Source organism: Schistocerca cancellata, chromosome 4 (genome assembly GCF_023864275.1).
Source record: "Schistocerca cancellata isolate TAMUIC-IGC-003103 chromosome 4, iqSchCanc2.1, whole genome shotgun sequence".
Taxonomy (NCBI): Eukaryota; Metazoa; Arthropoda; class Insecta; order Orthoptera; family Acrididae; genus Schistocerca; species Schistocerca cancellata.
In genome coordinates this window covers 66,547,159-66,564,833 of record NC_064629.1, presented here as the reverse complement: position 1 = coordinate 66,564,833, position 17,675 = coordinate 66,547,159, and positions in this window count along the sequence as shown.

The following is a 17,675-nucleotide window of genomic DNA, read 5'->3' as shown; positions in this document are numbered from 1 at the left end:
AGGGTGCGTCAGCTGTAGGGAGGGGTGTGCCCCTATGTACACACACCTTTTGTTGATGGCGGGGGCGAGCTGTCTGAGGAGGTAGAGGCGGTGACGCTCAGTGGGAACAGCCAGGCTGCGGCGATGGCCCCTGGGGCCTAATGTCCCCACTACAAACCGTTGAGATGGGTGACAGATGCCCCTGCTTGGCTTCTTCTGCCGGCTGAGTTGCCCGTGGGCGCCAGAGGACTTGCTGCGGTGCGGGGGCGGGTGTTGCTGCCGCCTCTCGCGCAGCTGTGATCGGCACTATACACGGCGCAGCGTGTCTCTGTGGTGTGCGGCCGATTCCCGCCCCCGCAACCACCGCTCTAGGTACACGATAAACTTCGTGTGATATGCCTGTAACATAAATAAGAAAAAATAAGTTTAATGATATAGATTTAGAACAATAAATAATAAGACTAAATAATGGTAATTATTTTTTGTAATGATAAAGTTCAAAAATATTCACCTTCTCCACTCTGGCTCCATGGTTTGAGCAACTCATCAGCACATTCAGTGAGGTCTCCCACCCACTCAGGTATATCCGCCGCCTCATCTAAAAGGGCCATACACTCACGCCCCTTGGTTTCTCCTTCTTCATCTGCAGCGGCCGCCATCTCGTGAACCCAATCAGGGATTTCACCCCCACCTTGCACAACACCCTCTGCAATCCCTCCCTATGCATAGAATCGTCTAGAAAGAAAAGAAAAGAATATGTCTCAGACAACTCAGTCTAGGCACTTGGAAAACCAATATATATTACACGAAATCATTTTATCTAAGAACTACGTTTTACAAATGTACTTACATTTGCACTGTGCTACAACCCTCTCGACCTCTAGCTGATGGGCTAGCTCAGCCAACATGTTAGACGAAAAGACGAAAAGACTGAGTATAATATCCAGTATGGACAAAAAGAATCTCTGTAGCACGCACATACACACATACATACAAACAATCTGTTAAAGGGTGCAGCAGTCTGAGGACTGTAGCCAAAACAGATATAACACATAACACAGACATAGAATCTGTTAAAGGGGCAGCAGTCTGTAGACTGGGATCGAAAACAGATATATCACACACAATCCGTTAAAGGATGCAGCAGTCTGTGTAAACTGTGGTCCAAAACAGATATAACACAGAACACAGGCACACAATCTGTTAAAGGACGCAACAGTCTGCGTAGACCGCTGTCCAAAACAGATATAGCACAAACAAACATTGTATACAGACACAGAATCTGTTAAAGGGTGAAGCAGTCTGTGGACTGCGGCTCAAACAGATATTTGAACACCGAAAAAGTACTTACCAGGTAATTGATCTTCATCTCCTTGGTGGCACTTGCGGCTGCTGCTGTCAATGCTGGTGCTGCCTGTACGCTTCATTATGAGGACGAAAGTACAACTATTGACCTCTGGACGAAGTACAAAAGCAGATTCAGAGCGAGTTCTGTTGTGGTTTGGCTTATATAGCTTCTATGACGTCGAATCACGTCACTGATGTAATAGCTAATACGAGTGCAGCATTCTAGGGGTAGGGGGTGCTAAGTCATGAAAGAATGAATGATGACAGCGCTCCTTGTGGGAAAACCTCGAACTTCTCATTTGATCATTGAATCTCCAAGTGATACATTCAGTTATTGAATATCATTAAAATTGGATTGGTACACTCCTGGAAATGGAAAAAAGAACACATTGACGCCGGTGTGTCAGACCCACCATACTTGCTCCGGACACTGCGAGAGGGCTCTACAAGCAATGATCACACGCACGGCACAGCGGATACACCAGGAACCGCGGTGTTGGCCGTCGAATGGCGCTAGCTGCGCAGCATTTGTGCACCGCCGCCGTCAGTGTCAGCCAGTTTGCCGTGGCATACGGAGCTCCATCGCAGTCTTTAACACTGGTAGCATGCCGCGACAGCGTGGACGTGAACCGTATGTGCAGTTGACGGACTTTGAGCGAGGGCGTATAGTGGGCATGCGGGAGGCCGGGTGGACGTACCGCCGAATTGCTCAACACGTGGGGCGTGAGGTCTCCACAGTACATCGATGTTGTCGCCAGTGGTCGGCGGAAGGTGCACGTGCCCGTCGACCTGGGGCCGGACCGCAGCGTCGCACAGATGCACGCCAAGACCGTAGGATCCTACGCAGTGCCGTAGCGGACCGCACCGCCACTTCCCAGCAAATTAGGGACACTGATGCTCCTGGGGTATCGGCGAGGACCATTCGCAACCGTCTCCATGAAGCTGGGCTACGGTCCCGCACACCGTTAGGCCGTCTTCCGCTCACGCCCCAACATCGTGCAGCCCGCCTCCAGTGGTGTCGCGACAGGCGTGAATGGAGGGACGAATGGAGACGTGTCGTCTTCAGCGATGAGAGTCGCTTCTGCCTTGGTGCCAATGATGGTCGTATGCGTGTTTGGCGCCTTGCAGGTGATCGCCACAATCAGGACTGCATACGCCCGAGGCACACAGGGCCAACACCCGGCATCATGGTGTGGGGAGCGATCTCCTACAGTGGCCGTACACCACTGGTGATCGTCGAGGGGACACTGAATAGTGACGGTACATCCAAACCGTCATCGAACCCATCGTTCTACCATTCCTAGACGGGCAAGGGAACTTGCTGTTCCAACAGGACAATGCACGTCCGCATGTATCCCGTGCCACCCAACGTGCTCTAGAAGGTGTAAGTCAACTACCCTGGCCAGCAAGATCTCCGGATCTGTCCCCCATTGAGCATGTTTGGGACTGGATGAAGCGTCGTCTCACGCGGTCTGCACGTCCAGCACGAACGCTGGTCCAACTGAGGCGCCAGGTGGAAATGGCATGGCAAGCCGTTCTACAGGACTACATCCAGCATCTCTACGATCGTCTCCATGGGAGAATAGCAGCCTGCATTGCTGCGAAAGGTGGATATACACTGTACTAGTGCCGACATTGTGCATGCTCTGTTGCCTGTGTCTATGTGCCTGTGGTTCTGTCAGTGTGATCATGTGACGTATCTGACCCCAGGAATGTGTCAATAAAGTTTCCCCTTCCTGGGACAATGAATTCACGGTGTTCTTATTTCAATTTCCAGGAGTGTACTTAGTGAATTACTGCTGCTTGGTATATGTGGTCTTCTGGGACCTGAACATCACGATCTCGTCAATTTGGTTGTGTAACAGCATTTAGTGGTATGTTCTGTATTTTTTTTTACTGTGTTATTATTAACTTGGTGGAATAGTCGCGTTTGGTGTCGTTAAGGCACTTCTAAGACTGTGGTTTGACTATTCATGTGCGCTTGGCTTTTATTGTTTCGTTTTAAGAAGCGAGAATTGTTTGAGATTTGTGTGTTGGCTTCCGGCACTTATTAAGAGCGCCCGAGTTAACGGCGCCGTGGTTATCATGTGCTGTCGGGATGTTATACTGCATTTTTGAATTTTATCTTGTGTTGATATTATCTGTCGTGTGTTACAGAAGATAACTAAGGTGCGTAAGTGATGGGCAGTTGCGGGAGGGACAATGAATTCACGGTGTTCTTATTTCAATTTCCAGGAGTGTATTAAGTACTTAGGTAATTCATACATTAGATGCGCGATGTGCCACATGTGTTGCTTTACAATCGTTAGCATATTTCTCGAAGACGATCTGTGACGTCAGTATGAGCGTGTGGGCTAGAGGCCATGACGTCAGCATTCGTACGTGGGAGGGCTATGCACGTGGCGCATGCCGTGTTAGAAATGCATCAGAGAGAAAGCATTGCAGCATCTCTCTGTCAGCATTGACCACAGCTGGGGCAAGGGGTGACGCATGTTTCACGTACTGCGAGCGACGATCTTGGATTACGTAATGGGAGCGTGCTCTGACTGTGTCCTAGACAGCGTGGTGAACACAATGCTTGCCAATATCTTGGGTGGCATCACAGAGGACAGCGTCATCTGGTGTCGGTGCTGTGTACAAAACAACATGGCAAACACACTGTTTGCCGCCATCTTGGATAACAGTACCTGTGTCATCAGCTGACGTCATGGGAGCGCTTTCTGGTGGTGCCAATATGTACTTGACCTTGTGGTGAACAAACTGCTTGCCGCCATCTTGGGTAACGGTACTTGCGTCATCACCTAACTTCGTGGCCGCCATCTTGGATTACAGCGTCATCTGGTGGTGGCGCTGTGTACTAAGTCAGTTGGAGTCCGGACCTCATGGCGATCACACCGGATAGATGTACTGCATGAAATTGTTTAAATAAAGACTTATGTTCAGCACTGGTTGAGTCCTATGCCCACCAATCCATAGGAGGAAGTGGTGGTCAGGTGACTTAGGTTAGTGGAGGTGACCTTTCCTTCCCACCATTTTCTTAGGTTAGTAGAGATACCCCAATTGACCTATCATTACCACCAAAATTCAAACTTGGCGCCAGGTCATAGGAAGAGGTGACTGTCGGGTGACCTAGATTTGTGGAGGTAGCCCAAGTGACCTATCTTTTCACTATTTTCTTAGGTTAGTAGAGGTGTGATGCATTATCCTGTTGGAATTTGAACTTCCCACTATTTTCTGGGGGAGGGAGGGGAGAGGGGCGTGGCACTTTCCCGCCAAAAGCCGCCATCTTGGATGACATCACAACCGCCATCTTGGATGACGTCATGCGCTGTTGCCAAGTCTACACGCCGCCATCTTGGATGACATCATTGCTGCCATCTTGGATACATCTGGCAACAATGGAAAGTGGGGCAGAACTCGCCTTGCCCCAATACTGACATCTAACTTCTAGAATTGTCAGTCTGCCATATACTTAAGATCTTTATATTCATATTCAGACAGTTAGTAACATAGTGGGTTTTATGTAAAGTAAGATTTTTATGTTGATTGAAATAATGTTGATATTGTTAAAGCTCACCTGGGAACTTTGTTTTGCTTCTGGAGCCTGCGTAAGATCGCTACAGATAAAGCAGTAAATTGTTGTGGTCCTATAATATGTAATGTTCTTAGTCACTTATGTAATACATAATTAATTCATGGTATTTTCCCAGACAGATAAAATATGCCACTATATAAGAAACGTACTCCTCAGATGTCAGTAACTACTATCTGGTGTCACTACTTACCCCATTCTGTAAAATGACAATTTAATTTACTTGAGGTTTGTCAGCTGCTTGCCAAGTAACGGGATAATAAGCCGATCATAGCTGGGATGTCAAAAGGACCCCTCTACTGAGGCAGATATTTACATATTTACGGGGAAACTTTTGGGGTATAGAAGTCAGTAAATTAACTTATTTTGTTTATTTTCATTGACTGATGTTTTACGGAAAAATATGCTACGATAAACCCTCAATTAGGCAAAATGTATTCAGTCCATAAGAAGAAAGTAATAAGAATTGTGTGTTGAGTTCACAGAAGTACTTCTTGCAGACATCTCTTTAGGCAACGGGAAATATTACTTAGTGTCACCGAACATTTCTTCACTTAAGAAATTTACTATCAACAGTCCATCAAATTGAGAGTAGCATAAGTATTCACAAAACCAACACTGGAAGGAAAAGTAATCTGCATTACCCTTTAATGAATTTGACTTTCGAACAGAAAGGCGTGAAACATGCAGCTATAAAAGTCTTTGGTAACTTAGCTTTACGAAGAGAACTCTGCGGCATTCGCTCCTTACTTAGCTTGCATTTATCATGAATCTCTCGCCTACCGGCTGGAAAAAAATGCAGATGACTCTTGTATATAGACTCGCATAATTACAGACCAATATCCTTAACATCGTTTTGCTGCGGAATCCTTGAATACATTCTGAGTTCGAATATAATAAATTTTCTTCAGACAGAAAAGCTTCTGTCCACAAATCTGTGCGGATTTAGGAAGCATCGCTCATCCGAAACACTGTTTGCCGTTTTTTACATGGTATCCTACAAACCATGGACGAAGGACCACAGGCAGATTCCGCATTTCTAGATTTCCGGAAAGCGTTTTACACGGTGCCCCACAGCAGACTACCGACGAAAGTCCGAGCATACGGTTTAGGTTCTCAGATATTTGGGTTTCTCGAAGTGTTCATCAAAGACAAGGGCATCGTCAGGAGTACCCCAGGAACGATCTTATTCTCTAGATACATAAATGATCTGATGGACAGGGTGATCTGCAATTTACAGCTCTTTGCTGATGATGTTGTGGTGTAAGGGAAGGTGTCATCGTTGAGTGACTGTAGGAGGACACAAGATGACTTAGAAAGATTTTGGATTTGGTCTAATAAATAGCAGCTCGCTCTAAATACAAAAAAGGAAAATGGAAAATTGAGTTAATGAGGATGAGCAGCAAAAAAAATCCTGTAACGTTCCAATGGAGTGTTAGGAGAATGCTGCTTGGCACATACGCATCGATTAAATATCTAGTTGTAACGCTGCAAAGCCGTAAGAAATGGACTGAGCACGTCAGGTTGGTAGTAAAGAAGGCGAATGCTCGACTTCGTTTTATTTGGGGGAATTTTGGGTTAATGAAGTTCATCCATAAAGGAGACGGCATTGGAACGTTAGTGTGACCGATTGTTGAAGACTGTTCGACTGTTTGGAATTCCCACCAGGTCGGATTAAAGGAAGACATCGAAGCAATTCAGAGGCGGGCTGCTAGATTTGTTACCTGTAGGTTCGATCAGCGTGCAAGTATTACTGAGATGCTTTGTGAACTCAAATGGGAAGCCCTGTAGGGAAGGAGAAGCCCAATTCGCAAGGCACTATTGTGCAAATTTAGAGAAAGAGAAACCAAAATTTGGGGCCGACTCCAGAACTATTCTACTGTCGCCAACGTAGTTTTCGCATATGCACCACAAAGGTAAGATGCTAGAAATTAGGGCTCGTTCGGAGGCTTTTAGACAGTCGTTTTCCCCTCTCTATCTGCGAGTGGAACAGGAAAGAGATAACTAGTAGTGGTACGTGGTACACTCTACCATGGCTTGCAGAGTACGTAGATATAGATGTAGATGAAATAAAATGTGTGACAGATATTAATCATAGCGTCACAGTACAGTCCTTTGCTTAAGAAATATGTTATCAACAATCCATCTGAGTTTTAGAGTAACAGAGATATTCACTAATAAAACACTAGAAGCAAAAATGATTAGAATTATCCTTTGATGGATCGAACTTTGGAACACAAGTGTGTGAAATATGCAGCTATAAAACTCATTTGAAGTCTTTGCAAATGTAGATTGCAGATATTTCTCCTTAACAGCTCCTTCTGTGCCATACATGAAAAAAATAGTCATTTATACGAAAAAATCTATAAATAGTCAGCATGTAAATAATTCTTATGTTACTTCCTGGCAGATTAAAACTGTTTCGCAGGAGAGCTTCTGTAAAGTTTGGACGGTAGGAGACGACGTAGTGGCGGAAATAAAGCTGTGAGGACGGGGCGTGAGTCGTGCTTGGGTAGCTCAGTTGGTAGAGCACTTGCCAGGAAGTTTCATATCAGCGCTCACTCCGCTGCAGAGTGCAAATGTCACTCTGGAAACATCCCCCAGTCTGTGGCTAAGCCATGTCTCCGCAATATCCTTTCTTTCAGGAGTGCTAGTTCTGCAAGGTTCGCAGGAGAGCTTCTGTAAAGTTTGGAAGGTAGGAGACGAGGTACTGGCGGAATTAAAGCTGTGAGGATAGAGCGTGAGTCGTGCTTGGGTAGCTCAGTTGGTAGACCACTTGCCCGAGTTCGAGTCTCGGTCCGGCACACAGTTTTAATCTGCCAGGAAGTTTGATATCAGCGCACACTCCGCTGCAGAGTGAATATCTCATTCTGAATTCTTATGTTTTTTAAAACGTGTTCTACATTTGTTCAGATGACACTTCCTAAATCACAACAGTGATCGTAATTATGATCAATGTAACACGTAGCTAACTAGTTGAAAGCTGTGTTGAAAGATAGTTGCAAACAATAAATACTCGCATTCGAATATACGTAGAAAAAGTGTCTCGCTTTAAATTTCTGTTATCCCAGCTTTACAATGTAAATAGATTTCCTTGTTCAAGAACGTATATCAGCTTTTTGGCTGTGTTTTTGTTTATGTTAACAAAAGAATCCTACTACTTGCATAGCCAGTCATACATTACATTACTTTCAGTAGATGCTGTTCCAAGTGAATTTATCCGTCCAGATCTCTATGTTTTCGAAGTGAATATGATTACCTGAACGTCCATGAGAATTTAATGACCATTTAAGGTGTAATGCTCGTTTCAGTAGTTCGAAAAATGGTGCATATAACTTTCAGCTTTAACGTTTATGTCCTACACTGATACATGGAAATGTCAGACTGATTAAAAGTTGAATAGAAATAATGGGAAATATAATAAATTCTGCAAAAAACAGGAAAATATTCGTACATTTTGTAAAAAATAGAAACAAACAATGCTGCAGTACCCAAGGCAGACAAAGGGTATACGGTAGTGATGATATCCCAAACTTTTCAGGAAAAAAAATTTACTACAATACAAAAAGACTCAACCAATCGATTCTAAACCCTAGTTAAAAATCCTGTATAAAAATGATTTTTACGCAATAAAAGAGGAAAAGTATACAGCACCATGATGAAAGAATCTGCACCCAAATTACGATCCCAACTCAAAATCCATAAAGCAAACACTCCTTGCATATAAACATTTAATTATTTGAGCAGTCCAGCATAATAAGTCAGCAATAAATTAAATCCAGGACAGAAGGAAGGTCAGCATCAGTCATAGTATCATCTCCATTTTATTGCAGATCTAGATTTCAGCTAACAGCATCACTATAATCAGTACTGTACATAAAAAATAACAAAAATTAAATTATATTCTGACTCAAAACTACATACGTGATACTCACTACACAGTAAAGAACTAATGACCTGATATAAGGAATTATAAATGTTCACACACAGAAAATGCAAAATTTATTTCCTTAAATGTAACAAACACCTACACTGAAATTATCAAACATTGTGCATTCAAATTGATGAATTTATTACTTTACTAAAATCAACACTCTCTCATAATTATGTTAAGTTCAACATGCAACTAAATATACGAGAACGTGGTTTAGCAATGGGAAATTGCCTTGCTGGTACCCTAGCTAATACTTTACTACATCATATCAGGAACAAATTAAAAAAAATTCAAAATGGAATAATAAAATTCGATATTATTGTAGATATTTAGACGATACATTAGTTTTATTTGAAGAAACCGAAAATGAAATAGATATTTTCCACTCACAATGGAAAAGCCTACACACAAATAAACTGATGGAACAAAATCGCAACACCAAGAAGGATTTGTGCGCATTAACGAAAGTTGGTAGTTGTGTTTGTACGTTTGAAAGATGATGTCTATTCAGACTTTGCACTAGTCGCATAAGAGTGGCGCTAGTAGCGCCAATTTGAGGATGCAAATCATGTTCGCTTTAGATACACGCTGTAACGGTCATGAGCGTTAGTTACCAATGAGACTGGCGAGGTGAGTTGATGTTAGTCAAGAATGCCTTTAAAGCGACCAAGACGCCATTATCAACATCTCACCGAGTTTGAATGCGGTCGTGTAACAGGTCTAGGAGGAGCTGCATGTTCCATCTGCGATACTGCAGAAAGATATGATTGCTAGCAGAGATGGTCACGAGAATGTACGGTCGGAAGAAGACTGGCTCCGGACGGCCAGGTCGCACTACTGGGAAGGAATACCATCGTGTTCGGCGTGTGGCTCTGGCCTATCGTACTGCATCTGCAGCAGTCGGCACCACAGTGACACAACAAACTGTTACAAATCGGCATCATCAAGGACAGATCCAAGTCAGACGCCCTGTAGCGTTCATTCCATTGACCCCAAGCCACCACCATGTGCGACCTCGGCGGTGTCAAGCGAGAGCTCGTTGGAGGGCAGGGTGGAGATCTGTTGTGTTTTCTAGTGAAAGCTGATTTTGCCTCGGTGCCAGTTATGTCCATTTGTTGGTTAAAAGGAGGCAAGTTGAGGGCCTGCTACCAATCTGTCTACGTGATAGACACATTGGAACTACACCTGAAGTCTGGGGTGCGGTTTCGTATGATATCAAGAGGATGACAGCAAGAGCACTCTCGTGGTTATCCCACGCGCCTTGACGGCAAAGTTGTACGTGAATCAGGTGATTCGACCTGTTGGTGCTGCCATTCATGAACGGCATTCCAGGGAGTGTTTTCCAATAGGATAACGCTCGCCCACATACCTCTGTTGTAACCTAACATGCTGTACAAAACATCGACATGTTGCCTTGGCCTGCTCGATTACCATATCTGTCTCCAATCGAGCATGTATGGGACATCACCTGACGAAAACTCCAGCGTCATCCATAGACAGCATTAACTGTCAATGAATTGACTGACCAAATGCAAGCGGCACGAGACTCCATCCCAAAACCTGACATCCGGCACCTCTACTACACAATGCACTCACGTTTGCATACTCGCATCCAACATTCTGGCGGTTACTCCAGTAATTGATGTACCAGTGTTTCACATTTGCAACGGTTTATCTCGCGCTTACATTAACCTGTAATCTTGCAACTTCAGCCACTATAATACGTATCCAGCCAAATGTATTCCTGAAATTTCATTACTCTACATTAATTATTTTTTGGTGTTGCTATTTTTTTCCATTAGAGTATCATGTTTACAATCTATCACAAACAGGATAATAAAATAAATTTTATAGATCTAGAAATCACAAGAAATGGACCAATACACAAAATCAAGTTCTACTGAATACAAACTAAATAAAACATAATATTTGAATTAAAAATAATAAGAACATTAGAAAAAAATAATGGTTACAACGCCACCATATTCGACAAAATTTATACCACAAAACTGCACACTAAAGGAAAGAAAATGAAAGATAACATTACAATAATGGGAACAAATTATAGAAAAATTCACAGTCAGCTATAATATAATATTTGAGAAAATTTTTAGATAAAATCAAACTCGCGCTTCAGGAAACCAACCTAAAAATAGGCTCAAGAGCACACAACACACTGCAATCACAAAATCATCGTAACTTATAACAATACTAGAAATTTGCACGTTTATGAATTAAAATGCGGTAACTGTCAGAAAATTTACGTAAGACAAAATGGACGTAATTTCAAAACAAAATTTAAAGAACATCTGAACCTGGCTAGTACAAGTCTATCTTCATTTAGTACACACTTAAAAGAACAAAGTAACACAGCCAGTGACATGACACAGTGCCTATCAGTTCTATATATTAGCGAAAAAGGCAGCTTACAAAATGTTTTGGAAAAAATAGAAATTTTCACATATGTAACGAAACATTCTGACCTTCTTTTAAATGAACCGACCTAACTAAAAGAAAAAAGTCGTAGAAATTTCACTAGTACTCTTTAATAAGAACACCTTTTCTTGTTCTGCTAACAGATATAACACACATTAGAAGTAGCATTACGTATATTCCATTATACACTCCTGGAAATTAAAATAAGAACACCGTGAATTCATTGTCCCAGGAAGGGGAAACTTTATTGACACATTCCTGGGGTCAGATACATCACATGATCACACTGACAGAACCACAGGCACATAGACACAGGCAACAGAGCATGCACAATGTCGGCACTAGTACAGTGTATATCCACTTTTCGCAGCAATGCAGGCTGCTATTCTCACATGGAGACGATCGTAGAGATGCTGGATGTAGTCCTGTGGAACGGCTTGCCATGCCATTTCCACCTGGCGCCTCAGTTGGACCAGCGTTCGTGCTGGACGTGCAGACCGCGTGAGACGACGCTTCATCCAGTCCCAAACATGCTCAATGGGGGACAGATCCGGAGATCTTGCTGGCCAGGGTAGTTGACTTACACCTTCTAGAGCACGTTGGGTGGCACGGGATACATGCGGACGTGCATTGTCCTGTTGGAACAGCAAGTTCCCTTGCCGGTCTAGGAATGGTAGAACGATGGGTTCGATGACGGTTTGGATGTACCGTGCACTATTCAGTGTCCCCTCGACGATCACCAGTGGTGTACGGCCAGTGTAGGAGATCACTCCCCACACCATGATGCCGGGTGTTGGCCCTGTGTGCCTCGGTCGTATGCAGTCCTGATTGTGGCGCTCACCTGCAAGGCGCCAAACACGCATACGACCATCATTGGCACCAAGGCAGAAGCGACTCTCATCGCTGAAGACGACACGTCTCCATTCGTCCCTCCATTCACGCCTGTCGCGACACCACTGGAGGCGGGCTGCACGATGTTGGGGCGTGAGCGGAAGACGGCCTAACGGTGTGCAGGACCGTAGCCCAGCTTCATGGAGACGGTTGCGAATGGTCCTCGCCGATACCCCAGGAGCAACAGTGTCCCTAATTTGCTGGGAAGTGGCGGTGCGGTCCCCTACGGCACTGCGTAGGATCCTACGGTCTTGGCGTGCATCCGTGCGACGCTGCGGTCCGGTCCCAGGTCGACGGGCACGTGCACCTTCCGCCGACCACTGGCGACAACATCGATGTACTGTGGAGACCTCACGCCCCACGTGTTGAGCAATTCGGCGGTACGTCCACCCGGCCTCCCGCATGGCCACTATACGCCCTCGCTCAAAGTCCGTCAACTGCACATACGGTTCACGTCCACGCTGTCGCGGCATGCTACCAGTGTTAAAGACTGCGATGGAGCTCCGTATGCCACGGCAAACTGGCTGACACTGACGGCGGCGGTGCACAAATGCTGCGCAGCTAGCGCCATTCGAAGGCCAACACCGCGGTTCCTGGTGTGTCCGCTGTGCCGTGCGTGTGATCATTGCTTGTACAGCCCTCTCGCAGTGTCCGGAGCAAGTATGGTGGGTCTGACACACCGGTGTCAATGTGTTCTTTTTTCCATTTCCAGGAGTGTAAATTACAAAAAATAATTTCTACATGTACAGCAATTGCCAATGACAACTGCGCATATTTTAGTAAAAAAATACGTAAGGTGATTGCATTCACGTACATACACTCCTGGAAATGGAAAAAAGAACACATTTGGGAATTGTGTTTAAAAGAAAAACCTTCACAAGTTGATGAGCCTTCACTTCCTCGGAATTGAAGTATAGCAAAGAAGTATGAAAACAATGAATCCAGCTTACCGCACACTTTCAAAACCCTAAAGGAATACTACAAAGCCATTTACATTGAAGTTTGTGAAACGGTGCAATCTTGCATTACTGAGCGGTTTACTTCAACTGGACTCACACAGGTCATTGCACTTGAACAAGAGTGCTTGCTTTTAGTAAACAGAGGTGAAACAAATTTGGAAAAATCAACTGAGTTTTTCAAAACTGACTTAGACATTGAGAGACTGCGCTTACACTTGAATAAGTTAGCCAATATCGCTAATAAAAAACAACTGGTCTTAAAAAAACATGCGTGATGTAAAAAAGTACATTACACAAGAGTCTGCAGTTGGAGAAATGTTATGTGAAGTAGTGACGTGTATTAAGCTTCTCCAAGTAGTTCCAATCACGTCAGCAACAGCAGAATGGTCATTTAGCGCCCTTAGACGTATGAAGTCATACCTCCGATCAACAACGGGACATAAGCGATTGAAGATGGTTCAAATGGCTCTGAGCACTATGGGACTTAACATCTATGGTCATCAGTCCCCTAGAACTTAGAACTACGTAAACCTAACTAACCTAAGGACACCACACACATCCATGCCCGAGGCAGGATTCGAACCTACAGCGATTGGAGAACTTGGCTGTTCTTCATGCCCACCGAGATGTTTTATTCTTTTATGTTTTTTTCTTTTAATGATGGTTTAGGATTTATTGAAATATAATTTCAGTCTTTTCAGAGCTATATATTCACTGCTCTGTGATAGTCTATAAGCATCATTATTACTGAAATAAGCTTTTTACGAAAATACCGTGCGTGTTTATGTTTTGTTTCTTTTATCAAAGCCAAAAAATGTGTCACGCTTGTCGAGTTTCCCGGAGAGTCCACTTTTCGGGGTTCTAATGATGATCATATGACTCTTAAATGCTTTAAAAAACTTTAAAACGCACTACTTTTCATCTAAGATTTAGAAAATTTACGGGGGCAAGACCCTCAATTTTTTTATAAGTCGGCGCCCCTGATGCTGAGACTTGTGAATTTAGAGACTGACTGAGTGGTTGAATCAGCATCATTTCGCCAGTTACAGAGATTCATGTAACAATGATTAATAATTATGTATTCTGGTTAAGTTTCGTTTATACTGAAATACCCGGATTACTTCTATTTAGCGAGTGGTTCACGCGAAACGCTTAGTACATTCGTTAAACTGTTAACAGAGAGCCGGCCGGTGTGACCGAGCGGTTCTAGGCGCTACAGTCTGGAACCGCGCGACCGCTACGGTCGCAGGTTCGAATCCTGCCTCGGGCATGGATGTGTGTGATGTCCTTAGGTTATTTAGGTTTAAGTAGTTCTAAGTTCTAGGGGATTGGTGACCTCAGATGTTAAGTCCCATAGTGCTCTGAGCCATTTTTTTTGTTAACAGAGGAAGAGGCAGTTATGGCCACTGAATTCTGTGGTAACTGATTGATATTGTAGTTTTCGGGCTGGGAAACGTCCTATTACAAGCAGTCTACATCTACATCTACATACATACTCCGCAATCCACCATACGGTGCGTGGCGGAGGGTACCTCGTACCACAACTAGCATCTTCTCTTCCTGTTCCACTCCCAAACAGAAAGACGGAAAAATGACTGTCTATATGCCTCTGTACGAGCCCTAATCTCTCTTATCTTATCTTTGTGGTCTTTCCGCGAAATATAAGTTGGCGGCAGTAAAATTGTACCGCAGTCAGCCTCAAATGCTGGTTCTCTAAATTTCCTCAATAGTGATTCACGAAAAGAACGCCTACTTTCCTCTAGAGACTCCCACCCGAGTTCCTGAAGCATTTCCGTAACACTCGCGTATTGATCAAACCTACCAGTAACAAATCTAGCAGCCCGCCTCTGAATTGCTTCTATGTCCTCCCTCAATCCGACCTGATAGGGATCCCAAACGCTCGAGCAGTATTCAAGAATAGGTCGTATTAGCGTTTTATAAGCGGTCTCCTTTACAGATGAACTACATCTTCCCAAAATTCTACCAATGAACTTAAGACGACTATCCGCCTTCCCCACAACTGCCATTACGTGCTTGTCCCACTTTGTATCGCTCTGCAATGTTACGCCCAAATATTTAATCGACGTGACTGTGTCAAGCGCTACACTACTAATGGAGTATTCAAACATTACAGAATTCTTTTTCCTATTCATCTGAATTAATTTACATTTATCTATATTTAGAGTTAGCTGCCATTCTTTACACCAATCACAAATCCTGTCCAAGTCATCTTGTATCCTCCGACAGTCACTCAACGACGACACCTTGCCGTACACCACAGCATCATCAGCAAACAGCCGCACATTGCTATCCACCGTATCCAAAAGGTCATTTATGTAGATAGAAAACAACAGATGACCTACCACACTTCCCTGGGGCACTTCAGATGATACCCTCACCTCCGATGAACACTCACCATCGAGGACAACGTACTGGGTTCTATTACTTAAGAAGTCTTCGAGCCACTCACATATTTGGGAACTAATCCCATGTGCTCGTACTTTAGTTAGGAGTCTGCAGTGGTGCACCCAGTCAAATGCTTTCCGGAAGTCAAGGAATATGGCATCCGTCTGATACCCTTCATCCATAGTTCGCAAGATATCATGTGAAAAAAAGGGCGAGTTGCGTTTCGCAGGAGCGATGCTTTCTAAAGCCGTGCTGATGCATGGACAGCAACTTCTCTGTCTCAACGAAATTCATTATATTCGAACTGAGAATACGTTCGAGAATCCTGCAACAAACCCATGTTAAGGGTATTGGTCTGTAATTTTGAGGATCCGTCCTTCTAGCCTTCTTATATACAGGCGTCACCTGCGCTTTTTTCCAGTCGCTCGGGACTTTACGTTGGGCAAGAGATTCGCGATAAATGCAAACTAAGTAAGGAGCCAATATAGTAGAGTACTCTCTGTAAAACCGAAAGACCAGAATTGCCTTGGGTTTTCAGCAAGATCTTTTGGTAAGGTATGACGGTGGTAGTGGTTGTATGCTTCGTGCATCGCTCTTTTTACAACAGCACGAATCTCTACTAACTTTTGCCTGTCCTCATTCTCCCGATCTTTCTTGTACCGCGAGTGCAACTGTCTTTGCTTCCTGAGCATTCTCCGAATTGCGCTGTTAAACCACGGTGGGTCTTTTCCGTCCGTAACCCACTTTTTCGGCACATACTTGTCCAGTGCGTGATTTACAATGTGTTTAAAATTTTCCCATAATTCTTCCACGTCCATCGTACCGGAAGTAAATGAAGTCGATTCATTTACTAAGTGGGATGCTAACAACTGCTTATGTGCTCTTTCTAGTAAGAATACTCTCCTAGCCTTCTTGACCGACTTTTTAACTTCCGTAACCATAGCCGTAATGATAACATCATGATCACTAATCCCTGTCTCAACAGTGACACCGTCGATGAGGTCTGGTCTGTTCGTGGCTACCAGATCTAAAATATTTCCATTACGCGTTGGTTGTCGATTTAGCTGCTCAAGTCAGTTTTCGGATAATGTGCTCAAAAGTAATTCACACGACGGCTTGTCCGTACCACCTGTAATGAATCCATAGACATCCCAGTCTATACTAGGTAGGTTGAAGTCGCCTCCGACCAATCTAGAATGTTCCGGGTACTTCTGCGATACAGAGTGTAGACTCCCTTTGAATGATTCTAGAACTGTCACGGTGGAACCTGGTGGCCGGTAATAACACCCAACAATTAACTTTATTTCTCCTAGCCCTGTTAAACGTGTCCAGATAACTTCACAATCACACTCTACTTCGACCTCAGTAGATACAATATTTTTGTCAACTGCAATGAAGACACCACCTCCTACGGTGTCTAATCTGTCTTCCCGATACACGTTCCAACCCTCACTAAATATTTCAGAACTTCCTATCTCAGGGTTCAGCCAGGTCTCAGCCCCAAGAATAACTTGCGCGCCACACGCTTCCTGGAGGGCAGTCAATTCAGGAACTTTATTCCGAACACTCTGAAAATTTACTGCTAATATCTTGATAGCTGAAGTATCTTTACACTGAGCGCGTTCTGACTTCCCTGCCTGCACGTCGACTGGTGAGTGTTCATCAGGACACCTCGCACTACTGCCTAGCCTAAAAAACCCCCATGTGCACGCCGCAAGTACTTTGCTACCCGAGTAGCCGCTTCCTTTGTGTAGTGCAGTCTTCCTGTTGCGGGGATTGATCTGGAGCCATCCTCTGTGGCGTCACAGGCGTGGCGGTCGATGGAGCCAGTGCCTATTGCTGTGAAGTACCGGATGCACGGGCCCTCCTTGAGCGCTACGTAAATGATCCAGTTAGACAGAATTGCAGATGTCCCAGTTACTGTGGATCCAACAAATTTCTGTCAGTTGTGAAGGAATGTTTGCTTTTATTTTTTGTTGTTTCTGTGGCTTTCAGTCCAAAGACTGGTTCGATGCAGCTCTCCACTCTACTCTATCCCGTGCAAGCCTCTTCATCTCCGAGTAACTACTGCAACCTACATGCTTCTGAATCTGCTTAGTGTATCCATCTCTTGGTCTCCGTCTATGATTTT